At 46.6% G+C, this 15743-nt stretch overlaps 1 protein-coding gene and 1 pseudogene across 1 annotated transcript in view; both read right to left on the bottom strand.

Moving 5' to 3' along the window:
* The window catches only part of CHCHD6 (coiled-coil-helix-coiled-coil-helix domain containing 6), a 216995-nt gene that overhangs the window by 160359 nt on the left and 40893 nt on the right, over positions 1-15743 (bottom strand). The gene's annotated exons all lie outside the window — the stretch shown is intronic.
* Positions 4237-4350, bottom strand: LOC111823158 (annotated as a pseudogene).

Below are 15743 nucleotides of genomic sequence, written 5' to 3'. Positions count from 1 at the left end.
GCAATTCCAAAACCTGCAGGCAGCTTTCAAGACTCTTTTGTACGAAGCATGGTGTCTCCCAAAAGAGATCAAGAGAAAAATGAATCTATAGGGATCTGAAGAAGTTCAATTAGACTCTTAGTCTGTTTGGACTACTAAAACAAAAATTAAAAAAATAGACTGGGTAACTTATAAACAACAGATATTTATTTCTGAAATAAATAAATATCAAAGTCTCAGAAAAAATACATCCTGGGGCTTAGAAGTCCAGTGCCAACGAGGCACCTGCAGATGTGGCTGCTTCCTGGTTCGTAAACGGCACTCTCCTCACATGGCAGAAGGGCCAAGGGGCCTTTCTGAGGTCCCTTCTACAAGGGCACTATTCATAGGCTTCACCCTCATGACAGAGTCACCTCTGTAAGTCCCCACCTCCAATGTCACCACACTGGAGATACAGTTTCCATATGTGAATTTTGGGGAAGATACAAACATTTCGTCTATAGCACTCACCTACTCCTAAAAGTGCCCTGTTACTCTCCCTCTCCGAAAAGCACTGAATTACTTTTTCTGATTCAGTTCCTCAACAAAGAGGCCAAGATGGTATATTTGATGGCAGTGTGTACCAGAGAGGCTCCCCACCAGCACTGGGGGCCAGCACACTGGACCATGGCCACAGCCTACACCCCTCACACAGCCTGCTAGCTTACAATGATGGTTGCTGATCAAAAAAGGTGTATGTGGCTCCACACCGAGTATCTTCATGACTGAAAAAAACCATACCAAACAGGGTATGTGACTGTTTTGAGAGGCAGGAAGTAGCAGGGGGTGGGACATCCAGCACAAGGACATCCACAGGGTTTCTTAAAAACACAAGGTCTTTCTTACATACCTCATTCAAAATGACAGTGAGTCTGCTCAGGAGTTCCCAGTGCCATACACAACAGGATGTTACTGGGACACCCAGGAGCAGCCATCTGAAGAGCATGGTTCCTGGAGCCCAAGGCCAGAAAAGAAGACTGCAGATTCGAAAAAGAAAATGCAAAACGGCGTCCACGAGAACTTTGAGAACAGAAGGCCAGAACCTTGCGGATGCAGACCTGTGGCCCCAGGGGGTGCTAACCTTTCCTCCCTGTGGACTCCCTCCCACAGTGGGCACACTCTCAGCTCTTCAGAGCTAGAAAGGAGAGAGTAAAAAAAAAAAGAGAGAGAGAGTGTTAACATCCAAAGGTTGAGGATGGGGTGTGGAGGGTGCCCACCAAACATTCCTGCTTCTAGTGAAGTGGCACAGTCAAGGTGACCCACCCTCCATTGCCAAGGGTGGGACCAGCTCAAGAATTTGAATCAATCCAGTGTGAAATGACACACTAGCACAGGGGTGGGCAAACTTTTTGACTCGAGGGCCACAATGGGTTCTTAAACTGGACCGGAGGGCCAGAACAAAAGCATGGATGGAGTGTTTGTGTGAACTAATATAAATTCAAAGTAAACATCATTACATAAAAGAGTACCGTCTTTTTTTTTTTTTTTAGTTTTATTCATTTCAAACGGGCCGGATCTGGCCCGCGGGCCGTAGTTTGCCCACGGCTGCACTAGAAACTCTGGAGCTGAGTCCTGTCCCAGTGTCCTGCAGGGACTAAGTGCCTCCACCTGGATCCTGGTTTTAGCTCTCTCCTTTCAAGGCCTGCTTGTCCAGCTTTCCCTTGGCCTCTAGCTTCCCGATATCCTGCCAACATCCTTCCAATAAGCTCGTGTTCTTTTGCTTGAGTTAGCCAGAGCAGGCTTTTGTTTCTGGAAGAGAACTTAAAAAGCAGCATCAGATTGGAGTCAGAAATGGCTAAGACTCCTTTCTCTCTAGAGAACATGACATCAGCCTATGCCTCACCCACCATCAATGGAAAGTGATGCCAGACAACTCACTATCAGAAGGCCAGAAGAGGCACTAACATCACCAGGGAAGTGGGCTTTACCCAAGGACTAAGAGACAGAAGGGCCTGGCATTGCAGAAATGCAAGGGCGAGAACAGAGCACAACAAACAGGCAGCCCCTTCATTATTCAATTACTCACTCTGTAAATTGAGAATTAATGTTCACGGGTTCTGGTGAGTGACATAATTACAATTTAAAAGGGGCAATTAATCATCGGCTTGTTGTTCACTGCCTTGCCGGGAGTCTCTTGCTCCATGAACACCAGTAAAGCTACAAAAGGATTAAACACATAAATGAGTATGACCACCAAATTCCAGCCTTCTCTGGCCCCCTCTCCTTGCAACTCCCTTGACTAGGCTAAGACACACTGGATCGCTACATCTGTTTCTCATTCCTGTGACATTCCTCCAACCTTCCCCAAGTCTCCACCTTCTGAATAGTGCCCTTCCCCTTCACAGCTGATGTAAACAACAGGGCTTCCTAAAGTTGTGCACTGCAAGGACAGAAAAAGACCTTGGGCCTCCAGCTCTCAGCTCTACAGCGCTAGAAAGGAGTAAAAGAAAAAAAAAAGAGTTGAGTGAGAAAAGCACAGGAAGGAGAAAAGAGCAACAGAGAGGCAGAAGGAGGGGGCAGACAGGAAAGACGGGTTCTCAGCATGGGCACCACGCCAATGTCAGGCTCTGAAAGCAGGGCAGGCCAGCATCTTCTCAGGACCAGCGACTTTTTTCTACTCAGTACCCCCTCTCTGGTTCTGACCCCTTCGCTGGCGACCAGGTGCTCAATCAGACTCCAAGAATCCAGGCCTAGGCTAGGAGGGAGCAGACCATTTCTGGTTTCTTCTAACAGGAAGACTGGAACAAAGAGTTCTCCCAAAGGATATAAGTCCTGGGGGGCTGGGGGAGGACCTTAAAAGAAGACAACCTCAGGGATCCAATTCCACTGTATAAAACTTGGGGCAGGAATGAGTATCTGTGTCTCCCTGCCACCAATGCCTCAGGCCAGATCAGTTACTGCTTCCAGTTCTGAGCTCAGAAATGGCCGTGCTAACCTGAGACTTCTCTGAGCAAGATCTCGGTCTCAGCTTTTGCGCTGGCATCCCTAGAAAGTCCTGCAGCAGACTCTGCACTAGCCACTCATGGCCATTCCCACAAGGCTGCTAATTCCCCAGTTTTGTGCGAGGTGGAAGCCTCTGATTGCAGGAAAGGCAAGCCCCTTTGCAAGCCTTGGGGGGAAATTGTAACAGACCCAAACCAACCATGGTAATCCAGGCCTCCATTGTAGTGATTGGTCTGAAATGGCCATACATGCTAGCCAGCGAAAAAGAAGTGTGTAAGTCGCTGGACAACAGTCTTGCCTAAATGAAGAAACATTTCCATGACCCTACCCCTTCCTGCTTAAGACGCTAGTGTGAGGACTGGATGTCCCGTGATGGTGACAGACACTGGTGTGAGCATTAAATGCCATGGATTGTGAGGGACGCTGGTGTGAGGACTGGATACCCCATGACTGTGAGGGATGCTGGTGTGAGAACTGGATGCCCTGTGGCTATGAGAGGCATGCTTTGAGGACTGGATGCCCATGAGTGTGAGTCATGTCAATGCACTATCTATTCAAAAATGAAAATATAAGTGAAAAAATAAATAGAAAAAGAAGGAGTAAACTCTTCCTTAGGTGTTTCCTTAACTTTCATTATTCAAGGACTCCCTAGTGAATTTTGCAATATCTGCGCATCACCTTATTTTATTTTTTTTAAAGATCTATCTTTGCTTTTTTTACTTAAATTGGTTTAACTAGCAAAAATGGAAAATCATATCACTTGCCATTAATAGAAGCTACATGTTAAAGCAGATACAATGAAAATAAAGCATTCTTAAATTCTTGATAGCTAGACCTCCAAAACTTTTGAGCCTGACATGTGCACTCCATTAAGAAGGACTGGATGCCCTGTGACTAGGAGTGACACTGGTGTGAGGACCTGCTGCAAACATAAAGGCATCATACTGGGCCTTTGTTTTTAAACAATCAGAAGTTAAAATAAAACTGAAAAGGAAAATTCTTTTCAATAACCCCTGTATGATTTGCTTATTACAGTATTAGTGATGGAGACACTGGCAGTGTCTGGGACACACTTGAGAATCAACAGGAGAAATCTTTTCTCACACTCTTATTGATCAGACATCTATTGCTCACTCTGGTTTACTCAGGAGTCCAGTATATATTAGACACTGAGCTGGATGCTGAAGGGAATAAAGATAAATGAGACATGATTTTTTCTGCCCGAAGGAGTTCGTAACTTAGGGGGGAGAGCGGATTAAAAAAGACAGAGAGCCAAGGATGGGAGAAGAGTGGAGTAGCTGAGCAGTACCCCACCTCCTCTCCTCATCTCCACCAAAATGTCTTTACCTGAATGTGCACTTGATCTTAGCCAAAAGGCCGAGAAGTGATTAATCTGAATGTAATCATGATGAAATGATCAGATATATACAAGTTCAGAGACATTTCACAAAACTCTTCAACAATGGAATCTTCAATAATATCAATGTCATAAAAGACTACACAATGCCTAGACTACTCTTCTACTAGATTAAAGGACACTGTAGGGATACAACATGTACATGCAATGCATGATCCTTAAATGAATCCTGGATTTTTAAAAGACAGGTATCAAGGACAAGACTGGGATACCCAGAAAAACTGAATATGGCCTATACAGGGTGGGGCAAAAGTAGGTTTATAGTTATGAAACAGAGTTTATTCTTATATTGTTATGTATTAATTATTGTATTCTTTTCCATACAAACAACTATATTACATATAGAGCATGATCATTTTATTGTAGTTAGATAGAAATGTTCTTGTTTTTAGGAGGTGAAGTATTTAGGGATGAAATGACAATGCCTGCAAGTAACTCAAATGACTCAACAATAATAACACTGTCAGACCTGAAGAACGTTCTGGATTTGGCAGGCAGGACGAATCGATGGCATCCCTGAGAGAATCATTGCAGAAGAGTTGTAATAAGGTTGACCATCAGATTACAAAAACTCCACAAATGAGCAGGCAATCAGAGCTTCAAGCCATTGGTAGAAGGAATGCTGGAGGATCAGTATAGTGTGGGACTGGAGAGGACAGGGAGATCTAACCATGTTGGTGAGCCAAGAGTGAGAGGCATCAGAGAACGAACAATTCAACAGAGCATGTAAGAAGACACTAGAATCAAGAGCACAAAAAGGAAGGTTTACTCAGGAAGGGTGCTTACCACTTATTCTTTACTGAAGATCAATCAAAAGGTAAGGTGCTTAAATTCCATGTGATGCAGGTAAGACAGAAGGAAAGACTTTCTGGAAGAACACATTCATCATTGGCCTTAGAAGGGGAGGTTATGGCCAGTTTCAAAGCAGCCCTTCCTACAGGGTACCTGCTAGGGGACAGTCTTGCTGGCCCCATGCATCCTCCTCCAACACTTCAAAGGCTGCACATACCTCCTTGCTCAAATACAAACCCGAGTAGTGGCCTGAGAATCAAAGTTAATTGCTAAAAATGAGTCAGCGATAAACTGGCTTAATAGAGACACAAAACCCACATCTTAACCTAAAAGAAAAAAGTCAGCTGCTAAAGCAATCCCACATCCATCCCATGAGACCCTCTTACAGAGACCTCCATTTTCCCAACTCATTTCCTCACAAGAAAACAATCATCCTCTATGTGCCTACTTTCAGACTGAATGGATGGTCAAGAAGATACAGTTTAACAGGCTTTGATTTGCTCTGGGAAATGAGATGCAGTTCAACACCACTATGATTTGTAAAGCTATTTACATAATTAAAAATACAGACTAGTGACACGAGGAGGTGGATTTGGTTAATGGAGTTACAGTAGAGCTAAAAATAGCAAACAGCTACAGGCTGGAGGGGCCCTGAGGACAGCACCTGCTGATGGGCACTGAGGGCCATGGGAAGACTGTCATTCACCAAGGGTGTCCTTTCTATTTAGCTGGGGCCTTTTAATTAAGATTTTAAAGCTCCCCACGGACATGGAACAGCTGGTGGTGGCCTGTTTTACAGATTACAAACTTAAGGTTATCAACAGGGCCACAGAGGGTTTGCAGGAGAGCTGACCCAGTCCCGAATCCCAGCCCAAAAACCAACCAACAACCTGCATTCTCCAAAAGACTTGAGCGTAGCTTCATCTGAATGGAAGTTTGAAACCTGGTGGGCGTTTGGACCATATTTAGCCTTAAGATTTGCTTTGTTTGTACCACACAATTTCTTTGTTCTCCTCCAATTCCTTCTTTTTTTTTTAAGTCTGAATATGTGCTGACATTTAAAAATTCCCATAAGACCCTGTATCTCCAGCTGAGCACTGCTAGGAACATACTCTAGGCCCGTGGTCGGCAAACTGCGGCTCGCGAGCCACATGTGGCTCTTTGGCCCCTTGAGTGTGGCTCTTCCTAAGCCTTAGGAGTACCCTACTTAAGTTAATAACAATGTACCTACCTATATAGTTTAAGTTTAAAAAATTTGGCTCTCAAAAGAAATTTCAATCGTTGTACTGTTGATATTTGGCTCTGTTGACAAATGAGTTTGCCGACCACTGCTCTAGGCCAACAGCAGGCTGCCGGTGGCGGGGCTGTGTGAGCCTCACAATGCCCTTGTCCTCACCACTCCCTGTTGTCTTCCATTGCCAATTCTCACCTGCTCCTGTGGCCTGGATGGCCCTGGAAGGCATTTACATGTATAACTTTTGATCTAAACATTACTTAAAGTTGGCTCGGGTTTCTAGGCTGTGCCACCTCATCCTGTTTACTCCAAGATATGTGCTGTGTAAGAGTATCATTTCCTATTTAATCTTTTAAAAAATAACTCCTGGCTCTGGTTTCCGTTTGGTGAAGGAGTCTGCACTCTCCCTACTTCCCAGCGATCCACACATGGTAAACAATGCAGCCCTGCCCTCACAAGGGGCAGAAACCTTTTATTTTTTTAGATTGTTTTTTCACAGGAATGCATTCCAACTTCCCTTTTAGTCCTTTCTACTACCACCTCATCCCTGTGTTACTAAAGTATCTTTCCTTCGACCTGCTCAGACAGATTATACCTTTTTTTCTGAAGGCAATATCCCCAAGTACAACCTGAAATTTTATCAAGGAAAACATAAAGGTTTGATTTGTTAAAGCTTTTTTTCCAAGCAGAAACACACAGGAGGAAGAGGGAGAAATCTGTAATAGTACTAGTCAATTCACAGGTATTCAAGGTGGGCAAACCAAACACATGTAACATGATTCTTGCCTTCATTAACAAGATACATGCAGATAACCAGACTAAGATGAAACCAAAAATTTATGATTTGTAGAGAACCAGGAAGGAAGCCAGAAATGATGCTGAGCACCTAGTGAGCGCCTGCTGAAGGCCCAATATGCCACTGAGACACTCCACCCCTTCATGGCTCCCTTGGTCTCCTGGATCTGATTGCTGGGGCTTCCGAAGGTCCTCCCACCTCACTTCCCACAGCTCGCCCCCACTCACACCGAGGAGACTTCTGGCCTCCTTGTTAGTCCTCAAGTTCACCAAAGCAGCTCTTTGCCTCAAGGTCTCCCCACCTGCTGTCCCCTCCACCTGTAAAGTCCTGCCGTAGATACTTTCATGGGTCACCTCTCATTTCTTTCACATCTCTGCTCAAATGTCATCTTTCTATATAAAGGTGACACCTCCTTTGGGGATGACAAAGATGTTTGGAATTAGGTAGAGGTAATGGTTGCCTAAGAATGTGAATGTACAAAATGCCACTGGATGAACACTAACATTATATTTATTTCACCTCAGTAAAAAAGCAAAAAAAGCAAACCTACCCTTCACTCTCCATCCCTCTTAAAACAAACCTTGTTTTTCTTCATGATACTTACCATTTGACCTATTATCTATTTTTTTACTGTGTCTCTCCCTATACTTATGTTTCCTCCATATAACTCAAATATAAGCACAAAGGATAAGAATTTATTCTGCCCACATCGTATCCCAATGCCAAGAACAGAGCATGGTGTACTCATGCTCTAATTTGTTGAGTGAACAAGTAAATGAATGATTTCTCATTTAGTCCTCATACTCTGTGAAGCTGCTGGCTGTTACAAATGAGGAAACTGAGGCCTTCTAGCCCTTCCAGCCCGCAGTGTGGGTATGACAGAGTGGAGGGAGACCTCGGTTTACAAAGGAGATGCAATCCTGAAAAAAAAAAAAAAAACTGGTGAGAGCCCTAGCCAGTTTGACTCAGTGGATAGAGCGTAGGCCCATGGACTGAAGGGTCCCAGGTACGATTCCAGTCAAGGGCATGTACCTTGGTTGCAGGTTCCCGGGCCCTGGTAGGAGTGTGTGCAGGAAGCAACCAATCAATGTGTCTCTCTGACATTGATGTTTCTCTCTGTCTCTCCCTCTCCCTTCCACTCTCTGTAAAAAATCAATGGAAAAATATCCTCATGTGAGGATTAACGCCCAAAAAAAACAAAAAAACACCAAAACTGGTGAAACACAAATTCCATATCCCCAATTACCTAGAGCGTACAAGTCAGGGCGGAGTCCCCTCCCAGATCCAGGTAGTGAGAAAGCGGTTAAAGCAGATGCTGCCTCATTCAGGGTGCCAGTTCTCCAGCAGCCTAGGGCTCCCCTAGCAGTTTTTTTGGAGATTAAGGAGGAGAATTTTAATAATGTTCATCTTTCTCCTTCTACAAAACTATCGATTCTCAATAGTGGGCACATTTAACAGAATCACCCAAGAGGCCTCTGCAATCTCTATTTCCTTTCTCCACCTGCCTCCGCCCCAGATTCTAATGCACAGTGGGGTTGTGGGTAAGGCAGAGGGTGACTGAGAATCCTGGCCGCAGCCAGACAAGCCTAAAGGCCTGCCTTGCTTTGCAGCTGCAACTTTCACCTGGTCCTCCAGCACCAATGCCTAGAGACCAGGTGCTGGGACTAGCGTTCACCTTCCTGAGCCTCAGTCATTTGCACAACAGGCTGAGACTGTCCCTACCTAAGAGGTTAACCGTGAGGATAACTGAGAAATTATATGCAAAGCACCTAAACCAGGACCAGACATAAGGAGTGGCTATGTCTACACACACAGGTGTGGGCGTGCACATGCACACAGACACACTGTTTACAGTACCTTGAACTTCGACATTTCATAAATTTAATGACAACAAATTTTAATACATTGAATTTACAAATAAAAGGAATGACTGGTATTCTTTTTTTAGACTAACGGAATGTTCCTTTTTTTTTCCGAAGCCACACAAGTATATCTGCCTTTAATGAGACAGTTGTGCCTACCTGTCAGGTCTAAATAATCGGGCTGCCAAAAAAAGAGCTACAGTGACTCAAATACAGATATATTGCGGTATCCCTGGGGAGCTTAGTGAAACTACAAGATTTCAAGGAATAGTGTGAAAGACACTTCCTGGTGCTATGCTGTGCAGCACAGCCTCAGAGATGCAGCACAGCCAATATTACCAACCCAGAGCTCAAGACAGATGCCCAGGGCCTTTCAGACATGGGCACTAGTTCAGGTCCTTGGACAGGTCACCTAAGCTCATCTAGGCTTCAGTTCCCCTGTACAGGGACAGAGCTGATCGAAGCAAACTCAGAACCTGTTCCCAGCTCTGAGCATTTATAATTATACATCTCCTTCCCTACTGAAGACAGTTCTGCTGTATGCCAGCCAGGACAGATCCTGCTCAGAGAGAAGCGTTTTACTCAACTCTAATTCCTGTTAACCCTTCCCCCTCCTCACATTCTCTCTGGGTACCATTTATGTCTGGCGCGCCTTCTTCTGCTTGCTCTGGAACCAGAACACTGGTTTTCTTCGGCCTATCATTCCTCATATACCTGAGGAGCTCTGACCCTCTCTGCAGTCTCCCTTTCCCCAGGATTTGAGAATATGACCACTCATTACCTCCACTGGGAAGATGCCAGACCCAGGAAGACTGACAGCAGCCTCATTTCCTCCTTGTGGCCATCTCTTTGTCTGTCTCTTAACCTGGGGATGCTTCTAAGGGACAGCCTCCAAAGCCAAAAGACTGCAGGTGCCTACCTTCACCTTCAGGGCTCCTAAGCAAGTCCTTCTAAAAAAGGTAAAGGATGGACTCTGTAGTGGCTACAAACAAAATTCATCTGGAGATCCCTAAGGAGACAGACATCAGGGTTCCTAGCAGGAGTTACACAGCAAAAATCAATCTCCCCTGAAAACCAATTAGGATGAGCACGCAGGATTTTCACATTGGCAGTTGAGCTGCCCGAAGCAGCCTGCTTTGGAAACATCAGGAAGAATGTTCCTACAGGCTGGGCCCCTTGCCCCAGCTCCTTCCTCTGCCAACAGCCAGCACCTTAGAAAGAGCGCCCCCAAGACGAGTGCCCCTAGGTGCCCTGGCACAGATGTGCACAGGGCAGTCTGAACACTCCCCATGGGCTGCATACCTGGCTTAGGAGCTGGTGGAAAGGATGTGCTGACCAGAAGCCAGGTGCCAGCATCACCTCCAAGAGGGAATGAATGGTTACTGAGGACCTACAGCATGCAAAGCACTGAGCAAGGCACTTTGAGTATATTTATACTCTGTCCTCGCAACAACCCTGTAAAGTAGATGTTACTGTCCTATTTTACAGATGGAGAAACTAATGCCCAGGCCACACAAATTTGCTTGTTTTTTGGATGTTTCTTCCATTCACTACCTCCCTCTTAGGGCAGTTCAGACTATGGTTGGAAGAACTGGAACTCTATCTGCTGAGACTATTTTATGGACTAAGGGAATAGGTTACTTTCTTATCTACCTATAAACCAGAGATTAAAGACAAAGGCCATAGGGATTTCTGTGTTGCTGTGAACTCTTAAAAGATGTATGTGGATCATTCTAATAGGATCCCCCACTACACATAGAATTTGTACACCACCTTCAAAGCAGTATTTTCCCAACAAAGGCTCCAGGCAGGCAATCCCTGTCCTCCCTTCAGGAAAGTGGCCCCTAATGAGCTTCTTGGATGGCACCAACTTCCAGTGGGCGTGGCATATAAGTGCCCATACCACCAAAAGACTCCTGCTAGAGTGTCACAGCCACAGAGCAGAAAGAACAAAGCCTGTAGGCACTCTCTTAGCCAAGGCAGCTCACGAAGGCTCTGGGCCATGTGCCTGCAGGCCAGAAAGAAGGTGGGACGGGCAGGGGTGGTTGGGAGAAGATGAAGACAGAAAAGAGAGGTAGGAGTGTGCTGGTGTCTATCTGAGAGAATGCCCAGGGCCTGATAAGGGTGACAAAATTCAGCAAGCCCTCTCAGAAGCTGTTTCCCTGTCCAGTCATTACTCAGGATCTACCCCGACCAGCGGAGCTAGGGCAGGCATGGAGCTAAGGCAGGCATTCGGGCAGGCTGCAGCAGGCTCACCGGAATATCACTAGGATGATTTGCACCAGGCCATGCGCCCCTGCACAACCCTCCTCTCCTCCGCCTCCAGCAAGGCTCTACAGGCAGGACCTTGGCTCCTCAGCAGAAATAAGCAAGAAAGTCCGTGTTTGATTGCCTACTTAAGGCTCCTTAAACTCAACAGCTATTCGCCAGGGGAAGTTCAAGTCACCACTGTTAGTTGATTTCTCCATGTCCCTTCTCTGGGCCTTGAAAAATCTCTTTGGCTGCCAAGACTGTGGCAGTCCATCCACCCACAGCAAAGTCAGAATCTGCTTGTTTTGCAAAAGAGAGCCAAAGAAAAGGCACATGGGGGATACGGGATGGGGGAGGCACCAGTTCCAGCAGGAATCTTCGTATCTTTCCTCCCATGTGAAGAAGACCACAGACTGGGCTCTTAATTTGGCCTTAACCTCGGTTATTTGTCAAAGAGAAGCAACGTGACTTACCAGCTCTGGGAAGAAAGTAACCTGTAGTTGAAGAGTGAATGCCCCAGTCGGCCCAGCCCAGCCCATCCTAAAACCCCAACATTGCTCATTCCTCATCTACTCACAACTGTTTCTCCTCTACATTTTCGGCACCCAAGCCGCCATCAGCACCTTTCTGGATGAGGAGTAGAATACCTCAGGAGAGGAGGGGGGCCCCTCCCCCCATCTTCACCTCCCCTACACACACCCCCACACAGCCCACAGAAGGGGCTGGAGAGCAGGATGCCTCCCCACTGGGCAGCCTCATCCAGTAATCTGCACCAGTTTCCAGGGCAGCCACAACAAAGGGGAGCCTCAAGAGACAGACAAAGACAAAACCCTAGGTCTCCCAACAAAAGGTGAAGGGGGCAGTGGGAGATCCAGCCCAGAATAATGGGCCTTTCCAGCATTCTCAGCTAGATCCAGGCCCTCAAATGGAGCACAACAGGGGGAGGGGCCTGCCCTCCCTGCTTACTGGAGGCCAGCTCCCGGGACTCACATCCTCCCAGCCAAAGGCTGGCCCAGGACTGCCACCTAGAGGGCCCAACACGCAGTACAGGAAGATGCTCCAGGACAACAGGGCCTCAGACTTCGTTCAGAAAGCACAGTGGTTTTCTGGCTGGGCAATAACCAAAATCATTACCACACAGGTCCCAGGGACCAGTCACAGGAAGAAAAGCGGGAAGGAGTCAGCTGATTCCTTCCCCACCATTCCTAAACCTGGACAAGCAGCACCTGCCCCAGAGCCTTCCCCCAGTGAGCACAAATAATGCAATGGGCTAGTACAAAGCAGCATGCGAAGCCCCTGGCCCCAAAACATAGGATCGGAGCTCTGACCTTTAACCCTAACATTCTGGTCCAAAACCTGATGTACAGTCCTTAGAACAGAAAATTCTTTACACGGGGATCAAATGAGTGAGTCGGGCAGAGTAAGGAGCCTTGGTGGGGGAAAGCCTGTGTAGCCCTTTCAACTGTGAACAACCATGAGGACATTTACTGAGGCCTACTATGTGTCAAGCACTTCCCTAAGCACTACACACATTATTGCAAGAAGTCCTCGTGGCAATCTAGGAAACAGGCAAACGGTCATCCCCGTTTAAAAGAAGGGACAACTGAGATGTGAAGGGACTTACCCAAGGAGCACAGCTCGAGCAAGATTTGATCCCAGCCCTTGAGGCCAGGCTATGCCAATGCCTCAAATTCCAGCTCCTGGACATAACAAAAAACTCTCTACCTTAAAATTATAAAAACCCAGGTCTGTTCTGAACAGAGGGTCCAGCAAAGGAGCAGAACTCTTTTACTCTAGGGGAGCAGAGACAAGAATCAAGTTAGGCAACGCAGGCAAATTCCTCTTAGGGAGAAAAACCAACTATGTTCAAAGTGCTATCAGAGACCAAGAGGAAAACACCAGGCCCCAGAGACCGGTCAGGCTGCACAAAAGATAAAACACACACTCCGTTTCTCCAGTCCTGGTGGTGACTCTAGGGAAAACCTGCAGGCAAGATAAATAAGAATGCCCTCCTCCACACAATCTCTCTCCCATGCTTCCAGAGCCTCTGGAGGTCAAGAGGGTCGTACTGGGGTCAGCACAGAGCACCAACCGCCTGCCCTCTATCAGATGCATTTTCCCATGGAGGAGGCCAAGGCTAAGCCTCTGACAGTGCCCCCAGTCCCTGGAGGAATTTCATAGATTCTTCATTAGCCTGGGAGAATTGCCTGCCCACCTGTTAGAAGAACGTTTTGTTTATGGTGACAGATGGGGCAGTGCTAATGGGTTGCCTTTAACTGAAACGCAGGAAGTTGCAAAGGGAATTAGCTGGGTGGGTCTGCTCATTCAGGAAGGGGCTTTGTAGGAAGCTGGGGAAACTGGCCCAGGACCTCACACTCCAGAGGTGGCGATGTTCAACAGGGCCAGACCCTCCCGTGAGCCAGTGGCCAGGCCAGCTTGGACCACCGGTCCAACTCTTCTCCCTGATACAACTTCCAGGAGGGCATCAGTCTCCAATCCTGGAGGACTTCTCCTCTCTCATTCCATCAGATTTGCTGGAAAACAATGTCCCTCTGTGAGGTCTGGCCAGGGCCCAACTGTGGACAGATGGGCAGGGAAGAGCCATGTGCCTTGCCACATTCAGCATCCTGATAGGTCATCTTCAAAACAACAGAGACACCTATCTGAAATGTCAGTGAAAGGCCTCAAGGTCAGCTGCCTGGAAGGCCTGTTGACCACTAGGAAGGAAAAGTCAAAGACAACTCAACTCTACAGGAACATGCCCCTTTGCCACTCAGAACTACCTTCATGAATGGGTAGAGCCAACAGCATAGTATCTTCTCTAGGGCCCTTGACTGCTAAATGTATAGAACTGAGCAGTTATCACGATAGCAAAAATAGTTTATAAATGACTGAAGCACATGTTTAGGAAGAAGACAAGTTCTGTTCTGGACATTCTTAGTTGGAGGTCCATAAAGGCATCGGGAGAGACGTATCCAAGCAGCACCTAGAAATGCAAAGCCCTGAACGGAGCGCCGGCCAAAGGTAGATGTCGGGGGAGTCTCTGAGCAAGAACAAGGAGGCAGACAATAGTGGCAAGTTTCCAACTATCCCTAACACACATTCTTCCCTTCCTCCATGTAATAGGGTTTCGCCAGGGCACCCAACTAGACTACATTTCTTAAGCAACCTATAGTTAGGTGTGGCCATGTGACTGACTGCCTTCTGGCAATAAGCTATGGCCAGAAGTGGTGTCGAGGTCTTGCCCTTAAATGACTGAGTAGGTGTAAGCCCACTTGGCCTCTTCCCTTTCACACAGGCTGGAAAACAAGAGACTTGAAGCAACCACCTTGAACCCATAGGTGCTGAAGCTGGCAAGGCCCTACCTGCCCTGAACTACCCACCCACCTCTAGACTGTTACATGAAAGAGGAATAGCTATATCTGGGGGCCTCTTGGTTATAGCAGCTCAGTCTCTGCCCTAACTGATAGACCATGTGTGGACAGCACATCCATTTGAGTAGGTAGAGGCCAGAAGAGCAGAGATGGTTCATTCCCCTAGGTATCCCCTTGTCAGCAAAGAGCATCCGGCTCCAGCCAGAAGTCCCCAAATCATGCGCAACACTTCCTTCCTCCTCATCCCACATACCCACACTTGTCCATTCTTTCTCTGTGCAATTCTCCCCACCCACTTGGTCACTGTTCTTTGTCTGGGTCACTGTGACACCTCACCAGGACTCCTGGGTGGCTTCCTGTTGATCTCCCGCCTCTGCTCTCGTCCACTCTAAGCTACCCTGTCCAGAAAACCTTTGTGAAAACCTTTCACAGGCTCCTTCCTGCATCTGAACCAAACCTCCCCCATGCCTAAAAGTTCCTCTGACTCACTGAGCTCCCTCCTTCCTGTGACCATGCTCTTCCTTCTGACCGCAGGGTCGTCCTCCCAGTTCTTTGTTTAATTCCACTCTTCCTCTAGGTCTTAGCTCACATCTGTTCTTCAGAGAAACCTTTACTAACCTTCATCTAAATTAAGTCCCTACTGTTTCTCTTTCTCTCTCTCTCTCTCTTTCTCTCTCTCTCTCTCTCAATACCTTGTTCTTTAATAGCATTCTACTTATCTCAGTTTATAATTCAATGAATATTTATTTGCTTAATGTCTGTCTTTCCAACTGGGCCAGGACATGTCATTTCTGTGTACCGGTGATTGTGACATGTGTTAAATGGCTAATGCATGCAGAAAGGGAGGTGCAGAGGTTGACAAAAGTGGAAGTTTAAAGACCTGGTAGCTCCTTAGGGTCAAATACCCCATGGAGGAAACGTGAAGAAGGAAAATTGGAAACAAGAAGGTGGTGGTTTTCTGGAAACAAAGTATTAATGGAAGCGAAGGCCAAATAGTAATAAGTTTGAGAAAGTGAAATTATGATATCACCATTATGATGTGAAAACACTACAATAA

This window comes from Myotis lucifugus, unplaced genomic scaffold (genome assembly GCF_000147115.1).
Source record: "Myotis lucifugus unplaced genomic scaffold, Myoluc2.0 scaffold_410, whole genome shotgun sequence".
Taxonomy (NCBI): Eukaryota; Metazoa; Chordata; class Mammalia; order Chiroptera; family Vespertilionidae; genus Myotis; species Myotis lucifugus.
Note: the sequence above shows the minus strand (reverse complement) of the source record. Positions and strands in the feature narration are given on the sequence as shown.